General features: G+C 37.1%; 4 non-coding genes across 4 annotated transcripts; 2 read left to right on the top strand and 2 right to left on the bottom strand.

Moving 5' to 3' along the window:
• Nucleotides 1-2,416: 2,416 nt before the first annotated feature.
• On the bottom strand, nucleotides 2,417-2,488 carry TRNAR-UCU (transfer RNA arginine (anticodon UCU)). Its single transcript has one exon. It is a non-coding gene; the product is annotated as a tRNA-Arg (tRNA).
• An 8,629-nt stretch (nucleotides 2,489-11,117) lies between these two features.
• Nucleotides 11,118-11,204, top strand: TRNAS-GGA (transfer RNA serine (anticodon GGA)). The gene has a single exon. It is a non-coding gene; the product is annotated as a tRNA-Ser (tRNA).
• Nucleotides 11,205-12,416: 1,212 nt separating this feature from the next.
• Nucleotides 12,417-12,489, bottom strand: TRNAT-UGU (transfer RNA threonine (anticodon UGU)). Its single transcript has one exon. It is a non-coding gene; the product is annotated as a tRNA-Thr (tRNA).
• Nucleotides 12,490-14,114: 1,625 nt separating this feature from the next.
• On the top strand, nucleotides 14,115-14,187 carry TRNAF-GAA (transfer RNA phenylalanine (anticodon GAA)). The gene has a single exon. It is a non-coding gene; the product is annotated as a tRNA-Phe (tRNA).
• Nucleotides 14,188-18,680: the final 4,493 nt, after the last annotated feature.

Here is an 18,680-nt window from a genome sequence, read left to right as displayed (position 1 = left end):
AAACAACTTTGCTGACCATGATATATTTTTATCTAGGCGGAAGAGTCCTCTTAATATTTATCTAGTCTTATATAGGTTTCGGTATATTGAAATATAAACATAAAAAAGAAGATAGAGGATAGGCTCATTACTTAAAAAAAAGATATGGAAATAGCTATAGCAAAAAAAGAAAAAAAAGGAGCGTGAGAGCCAAATGAATCGAAAGATTCATGTTTGGTTCGGGAAGAGATCATAAAAGTTGTAAACTTACAAAATAATCTACTTTCATTAAAAGATTTATTAGATAATCGAAAACAGAGGATCTTGAGTACTATTCGAAATTCAGAAGAATTGCGTAGAGGGACCATTGAGCAACTCGAAAAAGCTCGGATTCGATTACAGAAAGTCGAACTAGAAGCGGATGAGTATCGAATGAATGGATACTCTGAGATAGAACGAGAAAAAGCAAATTTGATTAATGCTACTTCTATTAGTTTGGAACAATTAGAAAAGTCTAAAAACGAAACCCTTTATTTTGAAAAACAAAGAGCAATGAATCAGGTCCGACAGCGGGTTTTCCAACAGGCCGTACAAGGAGCTCTAGGAACTCTGAATAGTTGTTTGAATACCGAGTTACATTTCCGTACGATTCGTGCTAATATTGGCATTCTCGGGTCCCTGGAATGGAAGAGATAATTAAATTAATTAGGCCTTGAACTTCTACTTTCGTTTAGAATTTAGGCATTATTTTTCCCCTTGCTTCCGAAAAAAGAGTCAAGAAACACTAATGGCAACCCTTCGAGTCGACGAAATTCATAAAATTCTCCGCGAACGTATTGAACAATATAATAGGAAAGTAGGGATTGAGAATATAGGTCGCGTAGTTCAAGTGGGGGATGGGATTGCTCGTATTATAGGTCTTGGTGAAATAATGTCAGGTGAATTAGTCGAATTTGCAGAAGGTACTAGGGGTATTGCTCTGAATTTGGAATCCAAAAATGTTGGGATTGTATTAATGGGCGATGGGTTGATGATACAAGAGGGAAGTTTTGTAAAAGCAACAGGAAGAATTGCTCAGATACCCGTGAGTGAGGCTTACTTGGGTCGTGTTGTAAATGCTCTGGCTAAACCTATTGATGGGAAAGGCGAAATTATAGCTTCCGAATCTCGCTTAATTGAATCTCCTGCTCCAAGTATAATTTCCAGGCGTTCCGTATACGAACCTCTTCAAACAGGGCTTATTGCTATCGATTCGATGATCCCTATAGGGCGCGGTCAGCGAGAGTTAATTATTGGGGACAGACAGACTGGCAAAACAGCAGTAGCCACAGATACAATTCTCAATCAAAAAGGGCAAGGTGTAATATGTGTTTATGTAGCTATCGGTCAAAGAGCATCCTCCGTAGCTCAAGTAGTAACTACTTTCCATGAGGAGGGGGCCATGGAATACACTATTATAGTAGCTGAAATGGCGGATTCACCTGCTACATTACAATACCTCGCTCCTTATACGGGAGCAGCCCTGGCTGAGTATTTTATGTACCGCGAACGGCATACTTTAATAATTTATGATGATCTCTCCAAACAGGCACAAGCTTATCGCCAAATGTCCCTTCTATTAAGAAGACCTCCCGGCCGTGAGGCTTATCCAGGGGATGTTTTTTATTTGCATTCACGCCTTTTAGAAAGAGCCGCTAAATTAAATTCTCTTTTAGGCGAAGGAAGTATGACCGCTTTACCAATAGTTGAGACTCAATCTGGAGACGTTTCCGCCTATATTCCTACTAATGTAATCTCCATTACAGATGGACAAATATTCTTATCTGCGGATCTATTCAATGCCGGAATTCGACCCGCTATTAATGTGGGTATTTCTGTTTCCAGAGTAGGATCCGCGGCTCAAATTAAAGCCATGAAACAAGTAGCTGGCAAATCAAAATTGGAACTAGCTCAATTCGCAGAGTTACAAGCCTTTGCACAATTCGCCTCTGCTCTCGATAAAACAAGTCAGAATCAATTGGCAAGGGGTCGACGATTAAGGGAATTGCTTAAACAATCCCAGGCAAATCCTCTCCCAGTGGAAGAGCAGATAGCTACTATTTATACCGGAACAAGAGGATATCTTGATTCGTTAGAAATTGAACAGGTAAATAAATTTCTGGATGAGTTACGTAAACACCTAAAAGATACTAAACCTCAATTCCAAGAAATTATATCTTCTAGCAAGACATTCACCGAGCAAGCGGAAATCCTTTTGAAGGAAGCTATTCAGGAACAGCTGGAACGGTTTTCTCTTCAGTAACAAATAAATTTTGCATGTCTACTCTTGTTAGTAGAATAGGAATCGTTGAGAAAGATTTTTCTTTTGAATCATGCAAAAAAGTTTTCTTTGTTTTTAGTTTAGTATAGTTATTTAAAGAATAGATAGAAATAAGATTGCGTCCAATAGGATTTGAACCTATACCAAAGGTTTAGAAGACCTCTGTCCTATCCATTAGACAATGGACGCTTTTCTTTCATATTTTATTCTTTCTTTTATTTTTTGTCTTCTTCCGAGAAAAAACTGTTAGACCAAAACTCTTTTAGGAAATCGAAAAATCCAGATACAAATGGATGATGTATATATCATGCATATATCATAAAGAAGGAGTATGGAGCCGGTAGTGGGAATCGAACCCGCAACCCCAAGGTTATGAGCCTTATGAGCTACCAAACTGCTCTATACTCTTAAACTAAAGAGGGGTAACTAGTGGATAAAAGAGGGTTGGATACGCCCCTCTACCATATCTATACAAATAGAATAGTCCATTTATACAGAATGGTAAAGAGGGCTCCTCTATGATTATCAATTCCAGAAATCCATACAAATACGAAAGGGTATTTTATCCTTACCAACTGGATCTTGTTGCACCCGGTAACAAACATTCATAAACCATTTCTCGAAGTACGTGTCCGGATAGCCCAAAATGTCGATAGTTAGCTCTAGGTCTTCCGGTCAAAAAACAACGTCGATGAAGGCGTGTAGGTGCACTATTACGCGGTAGGGATTGCAATTTTTCTCGCATTTTCGTTTTTTCACTCAAACTCAAGGGAGAAACTTTGCTTCTTATCTTTTTTTTTAAAGATTGACGAATCAAATGATATTTCTGTTCTAATTTCTGCCGCTTCTTCTCCCTCTGAATCAAACTTTTTTTTGCCATAATGTGCCGTTGCTATTATTACCAAGTATACGGTTCTAATCCTAGATGGAAAAATAAATAGAAAAAGAAATCTAAGAAGGCAGATCCTCCCTCTCTATCAAGAGTAATGAACTAGGTGCTGATACAGTACAAAAAAACAAACTAAATTAACCAAACTTGCCTGATGTTGAGGCAATCAAGAAAGCTGCATAAGTGAATATATAACCCACGGAAAAGTGAGCTAATCCAACCAATCTTGCTTGCACAATGGAAAGAGCCACGGGCTTATCTCTCCAGCGAATTAAATTAGCTAAAGGTGTGCGTTCATGAGCCCATGCTAAAGTCTCAATTAATTCCTGCCAATACCCCCGCCAGGAAATTAAGAACATAAATCCAGTAGCCCAAACAAGATGTCCAAATAAGAACATCCACGCCCATACCGATAAACTATTCATCCCAAAAGGATTATATCCATTGATAAGTTGTGAAGAGTTTAACCATAGGTAATCTCTTAACCATCCCATCAAATAAGTGGAGGATTCATTAAATTGTGAAACGTTGCCCTGCCATAATGTGATATGTTTCCAATGCCAATAAAAAGTAACCCACCCAATGGTATTTAACATCCAGAAAACTGCCAAATAAAATGCGTCCCAAGCAGAAATATCACAAGTACCGCCGCGCCCTGGGCCGTCACAAGGAAAACTATACCCAAAATCCTTTTTATCCGGCATTAATTTGGAACCGCGTGCATCTAAAGCGCCCTTTACTAAAATCAATGTAGTTGTATGCAAACCTAGAGCAATAGCATGATGAACCAAGAAATCCCCAGGTCCTATTGTTAAGAAAAGCGAATTACTATTCTCATTAACAGCATTCAACCATCCGGGCAACCATAGGCTTCGACCCGCATTGAAAGCGGGGCCATTCGTTGAAGATAAGAGTATATCGAACCCATATGTTGTCTTGCCATGAGCAGATTGTATCCATTGGGCAAATATAGGTTCGATCAAGATTTGCTTTTCTGGAGTACCAAAAGCAAGCATGACGTCGTTATGAACATAAAGGCCCAAGGTATGGAATCCTAGAAAGAGGCTAGCCCAACTTAAATGAGATATGATAGCTTCTTTATGGTCTAACATTCTTGCCAATACATTATCCTCATTCTGTTCCGGATTGTAATCCCTAATGAAAAAAATAGCTCCATGAGCAAAAGCCCCTGTCATGATGAACCCTGCAATATATTGGTGATGAGTATATAAAGCAGCTTGAGTAGTAAAGTCTTGTGCTATGAATGCATAAGGAGGTAAAGAGTACATATGTTGAGCTACTAAGGAAGTAATAACCCCTAAAGAAGCTAGAGCAAGACCTAACTGAAAATGAATCGAATTGTTGATTGTGTCATAAAGGCCCTTATGCCCACGCCCTAATCGACCCCCCGGAGGAGTATGCGCTTCTAAAAGATCTTTAATACTGTGCCCAATTCCGAAGTTAGTTCGATACATGTGACCGGCAATGAGAAAAATAAATGCAATAGCTAAATGATGGTGAGCCATATCGGTCAGCCACAAACTTTGTGTTTGTGGATGGAATCCCCCAAGAAGAGTTAGAATGGCAGTTCCCGCTCCTTGAGCGGTACCAAATAAATGATTACTCGAATCAGGGTTTTGGGCATAAAGATTCCACTGACCCGTCAAAAGGGGTCCCAACCCCTGGGGATAGGGTAATACATCTAAGAAATTATTCCATCGAACGTACTCCCCCCTGGATGCGGGAATAGCAACATGAACTAAATGTCCTGTCCAAGCCAAAGAACTTACCCCGAAAAGTCCTGACAAATGATGATTGAGACGAGATTCCGCGTTTTTGAACCACGAAAGGCTTGGTTTCCATTTGGGTTGTAGATGTAACCAACCCGCTATTAAGGACAGCGTAGAAAGAAATAATAGAAAAAGAGCTCCAGTATAAAGATCCTCATTGGTGCGTAATCCTATTGTATACCACCACTGATAAACTCCAGAATAAGCAATATTCACTGGACCAGCAGCACCTCCTCGAGTAAAGGCTTCCACAGCGGGTTGACCAAAATGAGGATCCCAAATCGCATGAGCAATAGGTCTTACGTGTAAAGGATCCTGTATCCATGATTCAAAATTTCCTTGCCAAGCTACATGAAACAGATTTCCGGACGTCCATAGAAAGATTATTGCTAATTGCCCAAAGTGAGAAGCAAAAATGTTCTGATAAAGACGTTCTTCAGTAATATCATCATGACTTTCGAAATCATGTGCGGTAGCAATACCAAACCAAATACGACGAGTAGTGGGGTCCTGAGCTAAGCCTTGGCTAAACCTGGGAAATCTTAATTCCATAATGCCTTTCAAATCCTCCTAGCCACTATCCTACTGCAATAATTCTCGCTAAGAAGAATGCCCATGTCGTGGCAATTCCACCCAGAAGGTAATGGGTTACTCCTACAGCACGTCCTTGTATAATGCTCAAGGCTCTAGGCTGAGTAGCAGGAGCAACTTTTAATTTGTTATGAGCCCAAACGATAGATTCAATGAGTTCTTGCCAATAACCACGGCCGCTGAATAAAAACATTAAACTGAAGGCCCAGACAAAATGAGCACCTAAGAAAAAAAGACCATATGCAGATAATGAAGAACCATAAGACTGAATGACTTGCGATGCCTGTGCCCACAAGAAATCTCGAAGCCACCCATTAATCGTAATGGAACTCTGTGCAAAGTTTCCCCCTGTAATATGAGTTACCACCCCTTGATCACTTATAGTACCCCAAACATCCGACTGCATTTTCCAACTGAAATGGAAAATGACTACCGAAATTGCATTGTACATCCAGAATAAACCTAAGAAAACATGATCCCAGGCGGATACTTGACATGTTCCCCCTCGGCCAGGCCCATCGCAAGGAAAGCGAAAACCTAGATTTGCTTTATCGGGTATCAAACGGGAACTCCGAGCAAATAAAACACCTTTCAAAAGTATTAATACAGTCACATGTATGGTAAATGCATGAATGTGATGGACTAAAAAATCTGCGGTTCCTAATGGAATAGGTAACAAAGCCACTTTGCCACCTACTGCTACTAACTCGCCGCCTCCCCACGTTAAGCTAGTACTTGTTGTTGCACCAGGAGCTGTTACGCCAGGCGCAGTAGCATGGATATTTTGTACCCATTGAGCAAAGATAGGTTGTAATTGTATGGCAGTATCCGAAAACATATCTTGTGGACGGCCTAAAGCACTCATGGTATCATTATGAATGTACAAGCCAAAACTGTGAAAACCTAGAAATATACATACCCAGTTAAGGTGGGATATGATTGCATCGCGGTGTCTAAGGACGCGATCTAATAGATCGTTGTATCGAGTAGTTGGATCATAGTCTCTTACCATAAAAATTGCTGCATGTGCAGCAGCACCGACTATTAGAAATCCGCCAATCCACATGTGGTGTGTGAACAAGGAAAGTTGTGTACCATAGTCAGTAGCTAGGTATGGGTAGGGAGGCATAGAATACATATGATGAGCTACAACAATGGTTGTAGAGCCTAGCATAGCTAGGTTAAGAGATAATTGAGCATGCCATGACGTTGTTAAGATTTCATAAAGACCCTTATGGCCTTGTCCTGTAAATGGGCCCTTGTGAGCCTCCAAAATATCTTTAAGTCCATGGCCAATACCCCAGTTGGTCCTATACATATGACCTGCGATTAGGAAAAGAATAGCAATAGCTAAATGATGGTGCGCAATATCGGTCAGCCAGAGACCACCGGTTACTGGATCTAGTCCTCCGCGAAAAGTCAGAAATTCTGCGTATTTGGACCAATTTAAAGTGAAAAAAGGGGTTGCTCCTTCGGCAAAACTAGGATAAAGTTGAGCCAAAAGGTCCCGATTCAAGATAAATTCATGAGGAAGTGGTATCTCTTTAGGATCCACCCCAGCGTCAAGAAATTGGTTAATTGGTAAAGATACATGAATTTGGTGCCCCGCCCAAGAAAGAGACCCAAGTCCTAATAATCCCGCTAAGTGGTGATTCAACATGGATTCTACATCTTGGAACCAGGCCAATTTGGGAGCGGCTTTGTGATAATGGAACCAACCAGCAAAAAGCATTAACGCTGCAAAAATCAATGCACCAATTGCAGTACAATAGAGTTGTAATTCACTAGTTATTCCAGATGCTCGCCAAAGCTGAAAAAAACCAGAGGTTATTTGGATTCCTCGGAAACCCCCGCCTACATCACCATTCAATATTTCTTGCCCTACTATAGGCCAAACTACCTGAGCACTGGGTCCAATGTGAGTAGGATCACTTAGCCATGCTTCATAATTGGAAAAACGGGCGCCATGAAAGTACATGCCACTCAACCAAAGAAAGATAATGGAAAGTTGCCCGAAATGAGCACTAAAGACTTTTCGAGAAATCTCCTCCAAATCACCAGTATGACTATCGAAATCGTGAGCATCAGCATGTAGGTTCCAGATCCAAGTGGTAGTATCAGGGCCCTTAGCTAGTGTTCTTGAGAAATGGCCGGGTCTGGCCCATTCCTCAAAAGATGTTTTTACAGGATCCCTATCCACAACAATTTTTACTTCTGGTTCCGGCGAACGAATAATCATTAAGTCCTCCTCTTTCCGGACAAGACATACAAAGAGACCCGCCAACTGTCTTTTTAGTGAATCTTTGAAAGATAGATTTTGAAAGATAGATTTTGAAAGATAGATTTTGAAAGATAGATATTGTGATTAGTTCTTTTCTTTACTATCTACCATCCTTCTATTTTTTTTTTAGTTATTCACTGGAGCAATTATATATTGAAGTCAATCCGAGGCAAGTGTTCGGATCTATTATGACATAAAGATTAGGTGCCTAACGGACATTGTTTATCTTGAAAAACAAATATTTCTCGACGTAAGAAAAAAATCTTTTTTATTTTAAATTTAAGAAACTAGTGTATTTTTTTTGAGGGCATAAGCTCCTATCTATATCTACTTTCCTTGAGCATAATATAGGGTTTTTTATTTGATTCTAAATTCCAAGATAACTCATTAGAATTATTAATAAGATGATAACTCATTAGAATTATTAATAAGATGGTCCTAATATATTAGCAATATTTAGATTGCCCCCCTCTTTTTATTCACTTTATTACTTCTATTGTAGACCCTATCCCTATGGTTTATTCTTATGAAATATCATATAAAATAGAAGGTATAAGAAATGGATATAATGAAATTCTTGATTCGATCTTACGACCTAATTTATTTGATTAATGGATCAACAACCAAACCACCCATTTTATGAAAAAGAAGGAGCATGGTCTTATTCAAATTCAAAGCGCTTCGTAATCTTCAACCAGTTCTGTGCTTCAATATAATTTCCCGGAGTAAGCGCTATAGCTTGTTTCCAATATTCAGCAGCTTGATCAAACCAAGCTTCCGCAATTTCCGAATCACCCTGTAGAATGGCCTGTTCTCCTCGGTCGGAATAGGAAGTTCCTTCCCTTAGAACCGTACTTGAGAGTTTCCCACCTCATACGGCTCAGAAATTGCTATCTTAATTTCCCCTATCTTAACTGAATTCGATTTATCAAAAATCGATCCAATTTGTTCTTGGGTTAAGCAGAAGAAATTAATTACCTAAGTTTCAAACCCTAATTTTTATCAATAATCAGTTTGATCTTTTTTCCCACCTTCAGAAGAATGAAGCATAGATAGATATAGAGCCTTCGTTCCAATTTTCTGAAAGGTAACTATCCCGGTTTCATATATGAAATCTCTATAGAATCCTTGAAAAAGACTTTTTTCCATAAGAAAGAAAAAAGAACTTACTATCTTTGGGATCTGATACTACACCGCTGCTTAATCCCTTAGTGGATCGGCTCTATTACATAAGCGGATTCCTAAATTTTGCCCCATATCATGGGATAAGTAAGCAGTTTTTTTTAGTTGTATCGACCCAGTCGCTCACTAATTGATCTTTACGGTGCTTTCTCTATCAATTTGAGAAACTTTATCCATAGAGTAGTAGTATAGGCCATACTTTCTTCGTTTTTTGATTCTCGTGAAGTGTCCTTCCTTCCTACAGCTGATAGGGAAAAATCGTTGTTTTTACGATCCCTATGTAGAAAGCCCTTTTTTTCTAGTATTTACTAGAAAATTTGATCCTCTCTTTTTTTTCTTTCTATAGTGGAGATAGTCGCACGTAATGACAGATCACGGCCATATTATTAAAAGCTTGCGGTAAGAAGGGGTTTCGTTCTAGTGCCCGGAAATAATATTCCAAAGCCTTTGTATGCTCTCCATTGCTTGTGTGTATAAGGCCTATGTTATAGAGTATATAACTTCGATCATAGGGATCGATTTCTAGTCGCGTAGCTTCATAATAATTTTGCAAAGCTTCCGCATAATTTCCTTCGGATTGAGCCAACATCCGTTACGGTCGTTCATTCTATTCAAAAAATCTCCGTTCCAAAACCGTACATGAGGTTTTCATCTCATACGGCTCCTCCCTTCTGTACATAATAGTACTAAGCGAAATAATCTATAGAATCAAAATAGAATTAGTCCCGTCTCATTATGAACCGAAAGGGGCTGGTATTTTTCCAAGAAATCTCTAGCCAACCTTCCCACAAGAGGTTTTCTTAACACCAATGAATTCTATTAATGCTAGAGGAAAACGATAGCTCCAATAATTTCTTTGTTCTCAACGCCTCCTATTTAGAGGAATTAGCTACTTCAACGATCTTTGATGGTTATAGGGGTATCCAAAGTACAAACCTGATGGTTGTTTGTTATCCCAACCATTCTTCCCAGCCCTGATACCGATCAGGAAAGGGGTAATTTCTAACAAAGTTTTTCTCTTGTTGATTCCTATTTCTAGGTGTAGTGCTTTTCTCCCCTATGCTGCCTACGGATACTAATAGAGTAGGATTGGCCTGTAATCCATACCATACCATATCCTGTAGGTGTAACCTTTCGCTCAATACTCAAATCTACAATTGAAGTATCTGAAGCCGCATCAATCGAGGATACACGACGGAAGGAATTGTTAGTTCGCCTCACCTTCCCGAAGCGTGGGTTTGTTTGCTTTACAAATTTGGTTCTCTCTATGCCAACCCCTTCTCTTTTTCGTAAGACTGAGGTATAGGTAGGGCTAAAAAAAAGCAAAAAAAAGAGTCAAATCGCACCATCTCTATAATAAGTAAATGCCTTTTTTTCTCCTGAGGTTGTCGGAATTATTCGCAATAAAATATTGGCTACAATTGAGGAGGTCTTATCAATGAAATTTCCATTTACACGGGATCTAGGCATAATTCCCAACCCATTCTATATAGAATTGTTTTCATTCCTTCACAAAATAACATAAAAACAAACACATTCGATTCTTATAATTATAAATAGATTGATCCATATGCTCTAAATCCATATGCTTTAAATGGATAAGAGAGATATGGATTTTCCGCTCAGCTCAAATTGTATCCTTTTCCTTCTGCTTGGACACGAAGAGATATGAAATATTTGACTAAGACTGGATTTCATTCCACTTTCCTATTTCTGAACAACAACTTATGTCATCAACTATTTCGTGTTTTCAAAGTTATTAATTGTCTCATACCCTATTTTGGATTTCGATAGTATGGTGTAGCGTATCTTATGCAAACGGAATTCTAAGGTTTCTTTATTTTATTATGCAATAAGAAGAATTCTTCCATTCTCTTTTTCTTTAGTTGTGGGAAAACCCAAATTAAAACTTTTATTTTATAGCGAGCGCAATTTCTAGTAAAAAATCCTGTATCCTTCCACTTAGATCAAAAGGCATTTTTCCAATAGAACTATGGAACCCCCGAGCGGTTGCGGTTGTACCTGTACTGCAGGAATAAGAAAACTCGCTATTCACTCAGTTTATTTTCCATAATAAGTTATGTAGGAGAGATGGCCGAGCGGTTCAAGGCGTAGCATTGGAACTGCTATGTAGACTTTTGTTTACCGAGGGTTCGAATCCCTCTCTTTCCGTTTTTCTTAATTCATCAACGTTAAGGATCACAATGTATCAAATCAAATAACAATTTCTTCCAGCAATAATATCTTATATTATCTTATTTTTATTTAATAGAAATTAGAAATTCTCTATAGCAAATTACTGTGGTATGTAAAATACACATAGAGGAAAAAAGAAAAAAGGATCCTAATCCTAGGGTTAATCAATTTTAGCTAGTTGATGGGAAAATACGAATTAATGGTAATGGTCTTAGGGCGATTTAGTTCGGGAAAAGGGGAAGGGGAAGAAAATTCTATGAACCTTTCCTTTTTTCGTTAAGTTCAAGTCTGACGAGAGTAATATTCTACAACTAACAACTCATTTATTTTGAGACCGACCCACTTCCTATCTAGGATTTTATTTACTAGTCCTTTATATTCCAATGTGTCAATCGTCAAATGCTTTGGCAATTTCCCCGGGTCCGATGAAGCAATATAATTTTGAACCAGACCTTTTGATCTTTGGTTATCTTTCGTAGTAATAATATCTCGGGGTTTGCAACGAAAACTTGGTATATTGACTATACGACCATTAACTAAAATATGTCTATGGTTGACTAATTGGCGGGCCCCAGGAATGGTTGAAGCCATACCCAATCGAAAAAGGATATTATCCAAACGCATTTCAAGTAATTGTAGTAAAACCTGGCCTGTTGACCTTTTTGCTTTTCCAGCGATATGTACATATCTAAGTAATTGTCGTTCTGTCAGACCATAATGAAAACGCAATTTCTGTTTTTCTTGAAGACGAATACGATATTGCTCCTTTTTCCCAGAATTGAATTTTTTTTTAAGATTACTTCCGGATTTAGGTGTTTTTCTAGTGAGTCCTGGTAAAGCTCCCAGACGGCGTATTTTTTTTAAACGAGGTCCTCGATAACGGGACATGAAGACTCCTTTTTTATTTTATTGAAATTTCATTTTACACAATTAATTTCATTCTATTTACATTACAGAATACATCGAAATTAAAACTGAATTAAACTACAGGATAAACAGAGTAAAATCAACTAAAGTACCACAAAAAATGGAATTTCATCAAAATCTTTATTTTTTGTATATATATTATTTATTTTATTGTTTTGTATCTAGCAAAATTGTAAGGTAAAAAACATAAAAGATCCTGGATTCTCCATTTAATTCGGAAAAAAAGAGATTCTTGTTCGTAGAACATCGATAGAGAAAAAAAGCCGACTATCGGATTTGAACCGATGACCCTCGCATTACAAATGCGATGCTCTAACCTCTGAGCTAAGTGGGCTTACATAACGGAAATAGTGTAACAAATAGAAATAGGTATAGTATAGGAAATCCGTAAAATCTCAGATATTAGTTATTAATCTTAGCTATTAACTAGTTCTAAATTTGAAGTTCTACTTATAAAAATAAAAAAATACTAAAACTTCTTAAAGATAAAGTTAGCTTGATATGCTTAACTATAGGATATTTAAAAATAAAATTATAGAATTTATTGGTATTTTCATTCGATCATTATAGACTTTATTATTTGTTAATAATTTGAGGATTAATATTTCACTAAGGGGAACATAGAGTCAGAGTAAATAAAATTGCTAATTCTGATTAGAAAAAAAGAATAAATATCAAGCGTTATAGTATAATTTTGAATACTATAAAAAAGTAAGACGGGAGGTGGGGGAGATAAAAACTTTTGGATATATTGATTCGGATTGAATTGCAAATACATCAAGGATAGAATCAATTCAATTCTGAATTGCAATAAGCAAGCGGGGTCTCTCAAATAGAGTCGAACTGAACTGCTAGACTACGTTGAGTGATGAACTCAATGATTCAAAAAAAAAAAACTAAGAGATGGATGAAATTACACAAGGAATCCTTGTCTCAAAGAAGAGGGAAATGGGGATATGGCGAAATCGGTAGACGCTACGGACTTGATTGTATTGAGCCTTGGTATGGAAACCTGCTAAGTGGTAACTTCCAAATTCAGAGAAACCCTGGAATTAAAAAAGGGCAATCCTGAGCCAAATCCGTGTTTTGAGAAAACAAGGGGTTCTCGAACTAGAATACAAAGGAAAAGGATAGGTGCAGAGACTCAATGGAAGCTGTTCTAACGAATCGAGTTAATTACGTTGTGTTGTTAGTGGAATTCCTTCTAATTCTAAATTAGAGAAAGAGGGGTTTTATACTTTATACATTTAATAAACACGTATAGATACTGACATAGCAAACGATTAATCACAGAACTCATATTATATTATAATATAGGTTCTTTATCTTTTTTTAAAATGAAATTAGAAATGATAATGATTATGAAATAAAAAACTCATATCATAATTTTTTTTTTAATTATTGTGAATCCACTCCAATCGAATATTGAATAATCAAATTCTTCAATTCAAATTCAAAGTTTTCGAGATCTTTAAAAAAGTGGATTAATCGGACGAGGACAAAGAGAGAGTCCCATTCTACATGTCAATACTGACAACAATGAAATTTCTAGTAAAAGGAAAATCCGTCGACTTTATAAGTTGTGAGGGTTCAAGTCCCTCTATCCCCAAATCCTCTTTTATTCCCTAACTATACTATATTATTTATCCTCTTTTTTTTCTTTTTATCAATGGGTTTAAGATTCATTAGCTTTCTCATTCTACTCTTTCACAAAGGAATGCGAAGAGAACTCAATGGATCTTATCCTATTTATTGAATAGATTTCTTTTTTATTAGAGTATCGGCAAGAAATCTTGGTTATTCACTCTATTTTTAAGTATTATTTAAGTAAACCATGCACAATGCATAGGACTACCCCCCCCATTTTCCAATTTTGAATTTGAAATACTTTAATTAATTTTTTAGTCCTTTTAATTGACATAGATACAAATACTCTACTAGGATGATGCACAAGAAAAGGTCAGGATAGCTCAGTTGGTAGAGCAGAGGACTGAAAATCCTCGTGTCACCAGTTCAAATCTGGTTCCTGGCAGAGAAAAAAAAATCCACCGAATAGGTATTGATCCAAATACCTCGAGATGGATTGTGATACATATTCATTAATAATATATAATATAGATGGAGTATGATTTATTCATCTAAGTGGATAAATCTATAATATAAATATAGAGGCACTTCTTTTTAAAGAAGTTTAAAAATGTATCTTTTCTTTATGATACAGAAGGGGGTGAGATTCCCCTTTATTTTTTTTGCGTTTCTTAATTTTGTATTCCGCTATTCCGACGAATATTTTTTGAGTCTTGCTTATCTTTATCTTATCTTATTTTCCTAGTTGTGCTAAGTCATGTGCGCGGTACAAAGTTCCTGGTAGAGAACTTCTTTGAGTCATCCTATTTTTCTGTTCATATGAAGGAAATTAATATGCGATTTTCAAAATAGGGGAATCCAAATGAAACCCTTTTTTTGCTCAGTCTATCTGGAATGCTTTTGTATAATTAGGAATTAATTATAAATAGGTATTCCGTTTCATCTAGGAAAAGAACCTCAAAATATTCCTTGACTTGAATAAAATCTGGAGTTGTGTTGTATAAGTGAGCATGAATTTCTTATCATTCAATGAGCATCTTGTATTTCATAAAAATTGGGGGTTATATAGTCCTTACGTAAGGGCCAGCCTATCCAACTTTCAGGCATTAGGATACGTTTAAGGCGCGGATGATTATCATAAGAGATTCCCACCATATCATAAGATTCGCGTTCTTGAAAATCGGCACTTCTCCAAATCCAGAAGACAGACGGAATTCTAGGATTATCCTTTTGGGCAAAGACTTTTATGCAGACTTCTTCTGGATTATCTATACCATATTGTATTCTCGTAAGATGATACACGCTAGCTAAAGATCCACCGGGTGCTACATCATAAGCACATTGGGAGCGTAAATAATTGTAACCATATACATATAAAATGACAGCAATGGAATCCCAATCCCCTGCTTTTATTTGTAAAGTCTCTATTCCTCGGTGATCAAAGCCCAAAGATCTATGAACCACCTCATGTTTGACTAGCCAATTAGATAACCAACCCTGCTGCATTGTCTTCATCTCTCCCTCTTTGTATAAATATTTCACATTTCGGATGCAAGTTTGAAAGATTGCCCTGCTTTTTCTTTTTCTACACAAAAGAGCCCCCCTCCTAATTCACTAATTTGTAGGAAGGTACTGGACTTTTGGATTTGAAAAAAGTTTCAGAAGATATATCTAATGTAGATGGTGATTGATAGAGCAATTCTTGCTCATAAGTTCCTGTATGAGTACTGCGCCTAACATAAAGCTTGTGACTGGTAGTAAAACATCTATTTTTATTTTGAGATAGAGTTCGATCCTCAACTATTTCTCGCGATATCTTCTTACGAAGTTTTGTTAGGGCATCTATAACTGCCTCCGGTTTAGGTGGGCAGCCCGGCAAGTAGACATCCACAGGAATTAACTTGTCAACTCCCCGAACAGTACTATAGGAATCCGTACTGAACATTCCCCCTGTAATAGTACAGGCTCCCATAGCAATGACGTATTTTGGTTCAGGCATTTGCTCGTATAATCTCACTAAAGAGGGAGCCATTTTCATTGTTACCGTACCGGCTGTTAAAATTAGGTCTGCTTGCCTAGGACTTGATCTTGGTACCAATCCATAACGATCAAAGTCGAATCGTGAGCCTATTAATGAAGCAAATTCAATGAAACAACAACTGGTACCGTATAGAAGGGGCCATAAACTGGAGAGTCTTGACCAATTCGAAAGATCATTTGGTGTAGTTGAAATAACAGAATTGGAACTTGTTTGGTCAAGTAAGGGAAACTCAATCAAATTCATAACTGTCTCAATAGAATCTTTTCCTTCTTTTTTTTTGTCTAAATATTCAGTTAAGACCATTCCAAGGCTCCTTTTCGCCATGCATAAACTAAACCAACAACTAAGATAAGCACGAAAATTAAAGCTTCGATAAAAACGGATACACCCAATACGTCGAAACTCATTGCCCAAGGGTATAGAAAGACGGTTTCCACATCAAAAACAACAAAAACGAGCGCAAACATATAATAGCGTATTCGGAATTGTACCCAAGCCCCTCCCATGGGTTCTATACCCGATTCATAACTAGAAAGCTTCTCTGGTCCTTCACTAACCGGGGCTAAAAGCCCTGAAATCGAAAATGCCAAAATAGGAATAAGGCTTGCTATTATTAGAAATGTCCAAAAAATATCATATTCGTGAAGCAGAAACATAATGTACTCCCATTAATGTGGAATAGGCAGAACTTAAATTAGTCAATTCAATTCAGCATTGTCAATTTATCCAGAACTTCTCTCTTTTCCTCGGTGAAACAAGAATCTTTTTTGTTCAAACAAAAGCGCTTAGTTTAGCCTTTGTTTCCTCTGTGCTGCATCTTCTTTAAAGATTCATCCAATGGAATCCCAACTCCCTTTCTTTTGGATTTCCATTCTATTTAGATATGGTGTATGTAGATCTAATTCTTATATAAAGAAAACTTTCTCGTTTCACTTTGTCTCGCTTTCTCTAGAATCTCTAGAAAAAAGAATAGCTCTATCCTTTATTTAATGTTTAATAAGAAAATAATAAGAGACTATTAAATAAAAATGAGAATACTACTAATTAGAACCTAATTAAGATAGTAGGACTAATCTATGCAGTATAATGAGAAGTAATACTATAAAATAAAAATAAAGAACTCTATTTCAGAACTATGAGACAGAATATTCTGTTTTCTTATTTACTTTTTACTTTATTTTTTCTATTTAAAGTGGATCAATTTACATAATGTATCTATAAACAAAGTAATAAATATACTTAAAACAAAGTAGGAATTCGCAAAATGGATAAAATCATTGCAGTTATTATAGGGAAGTCTAGAGATATCCTATTTGAAGGAGGACGGGATTCAAATCAGGGAAAGGATCCTTTCTTCTATTGATTTGATAGAAATTCGTTTTTCTTTTCCTGTCTGTATGATTTTGATTTTCGATGAATGAGCCTTTGGTAATGCTTTTATCTCTATTCTATGTCGCAGGCGCCTATCCAGTCTATAAACAAATACTAATGAGAAAATGAAAACTATACTAAACTAAAGAAAACATAGGATAGAGATCCTAAAATCTAAAAAAGGGCATATTAGGGCTATACGGATTCGAACCGTAGACCTTCTCGGTAAAACAGATCAAACGGATTATTATCGAAATGATTTGAACTGTTTCAAAGACCCAACATGCATTTTTTTGCATTGGGCTCTTTCATAAACTGATTTAAAGATCAGTTAGTCCACCATAGTTTTTCTTTACGGAAAGATAATGAGATGGCTCCCTGTGCTCTGATTGATTTTTTGTATTATGATCTATCTAGGAGCAATACCAAAGTGTTTCAAAGGAGGATTACCTTGACTTAGGTCTGCCTCCGGTCTAAATTAAATCAACCTAAGTGAAATGGAGTCTCTATCGTTCCACTGCAAGAGTTAACTATGAGACTTCATACACCTTAAAGTTCATAGAACGAAAAGAAGTTTTTTGGAGGCCCTTATCCTCATTACGCCTAGCATTTAGTGGGCTGGATATTTACCTTATCAACTAGCAAATCCATAAGGGTTCTATTTGATTAGGCACCTGAATTGGCACCTGAATCGGACTGAACCGACTGTTTGTCAGGCTACTGTTCTCCTATTCTCTCGAATCTATGAAGTAAGACATTGATTTTGCAATAAGATCGATTATGTTCATTGCATAATAAGCTCCTTTGAAAAGCATTGGCGCACGTGTAAACGAGTTGCTCTACCGAACTGAGCTATAGCCCTTATCAGAGATATCTTAACATATAGATAATTTCTTGTCAAGATGAATATTTTCTAATGCCAGAGGATATCCCTTTGATCTGTATCTGTTTAGTATTTAGTTTAGTATTTAGTATATAACAGACCAATAACAGAGCGGTATTGCTTAGAAAAGGGATTCAATATATAATCGATCGAAGTAATGGGTCTTCCTTTGTGGTGATAAATTGCCTACTTAACTCAGTGGTTAGAGTATTGCTTTCATACGGCGGGAGTCATTGGTTCAAATCCAATAGTAGGTAAGTAGGTAGAAAAATTACTAGATAGCATTGGACTTACTTCGCTTCGCTATCTAATAACTTTTTCTACCCCTCTTCCCTTTTTCTTTGTATCAACTATAAACCACTGGATTGTCTTCAATTGGATGGGGGAATCCAATTGACAGCCTCGATTCGTATCCTAGCTCGTCTGAGAGCGAGCTTCGCTTCAACCAAATCTTTCGTACCCTCAGCTTTACTCAAGTTAGCTTCGGCTATTTCAAGTGCCTTTTGAGCTTCTTCCGGATCAATATCACTACCCAGTTCCGCATCATTTCCTAAAATGATGATCTCATTATTAACTATTCTCGCAAAACCGCTCCACAGAACCGCCGTTAACCATTGGTCGTTGAGGAGGCGTATTCTCAAAG

The sequence above is a fragment of the Triticum urartu genome, unplaced genomic scaffold (genome assembly GCF_056163025.1).
Source record: "Triticum urartu cultivar PI428250 unplaced genomic scaffold, HENAU_Tu73 scaffold2, whole genome shotgun sequence".
Classification (NCBI taxonomy): domain Eukaryota; kingdom Viridiplantae; phylum Streptophyta; class Magnoliopsida; order Poales; family Poaceae; genus Triticum; species Triticum urartu.
Note: the sequence above shows the minus strand (reverse complement) of the source record. Positions and strands in the feature narration are given on the sequence as shown.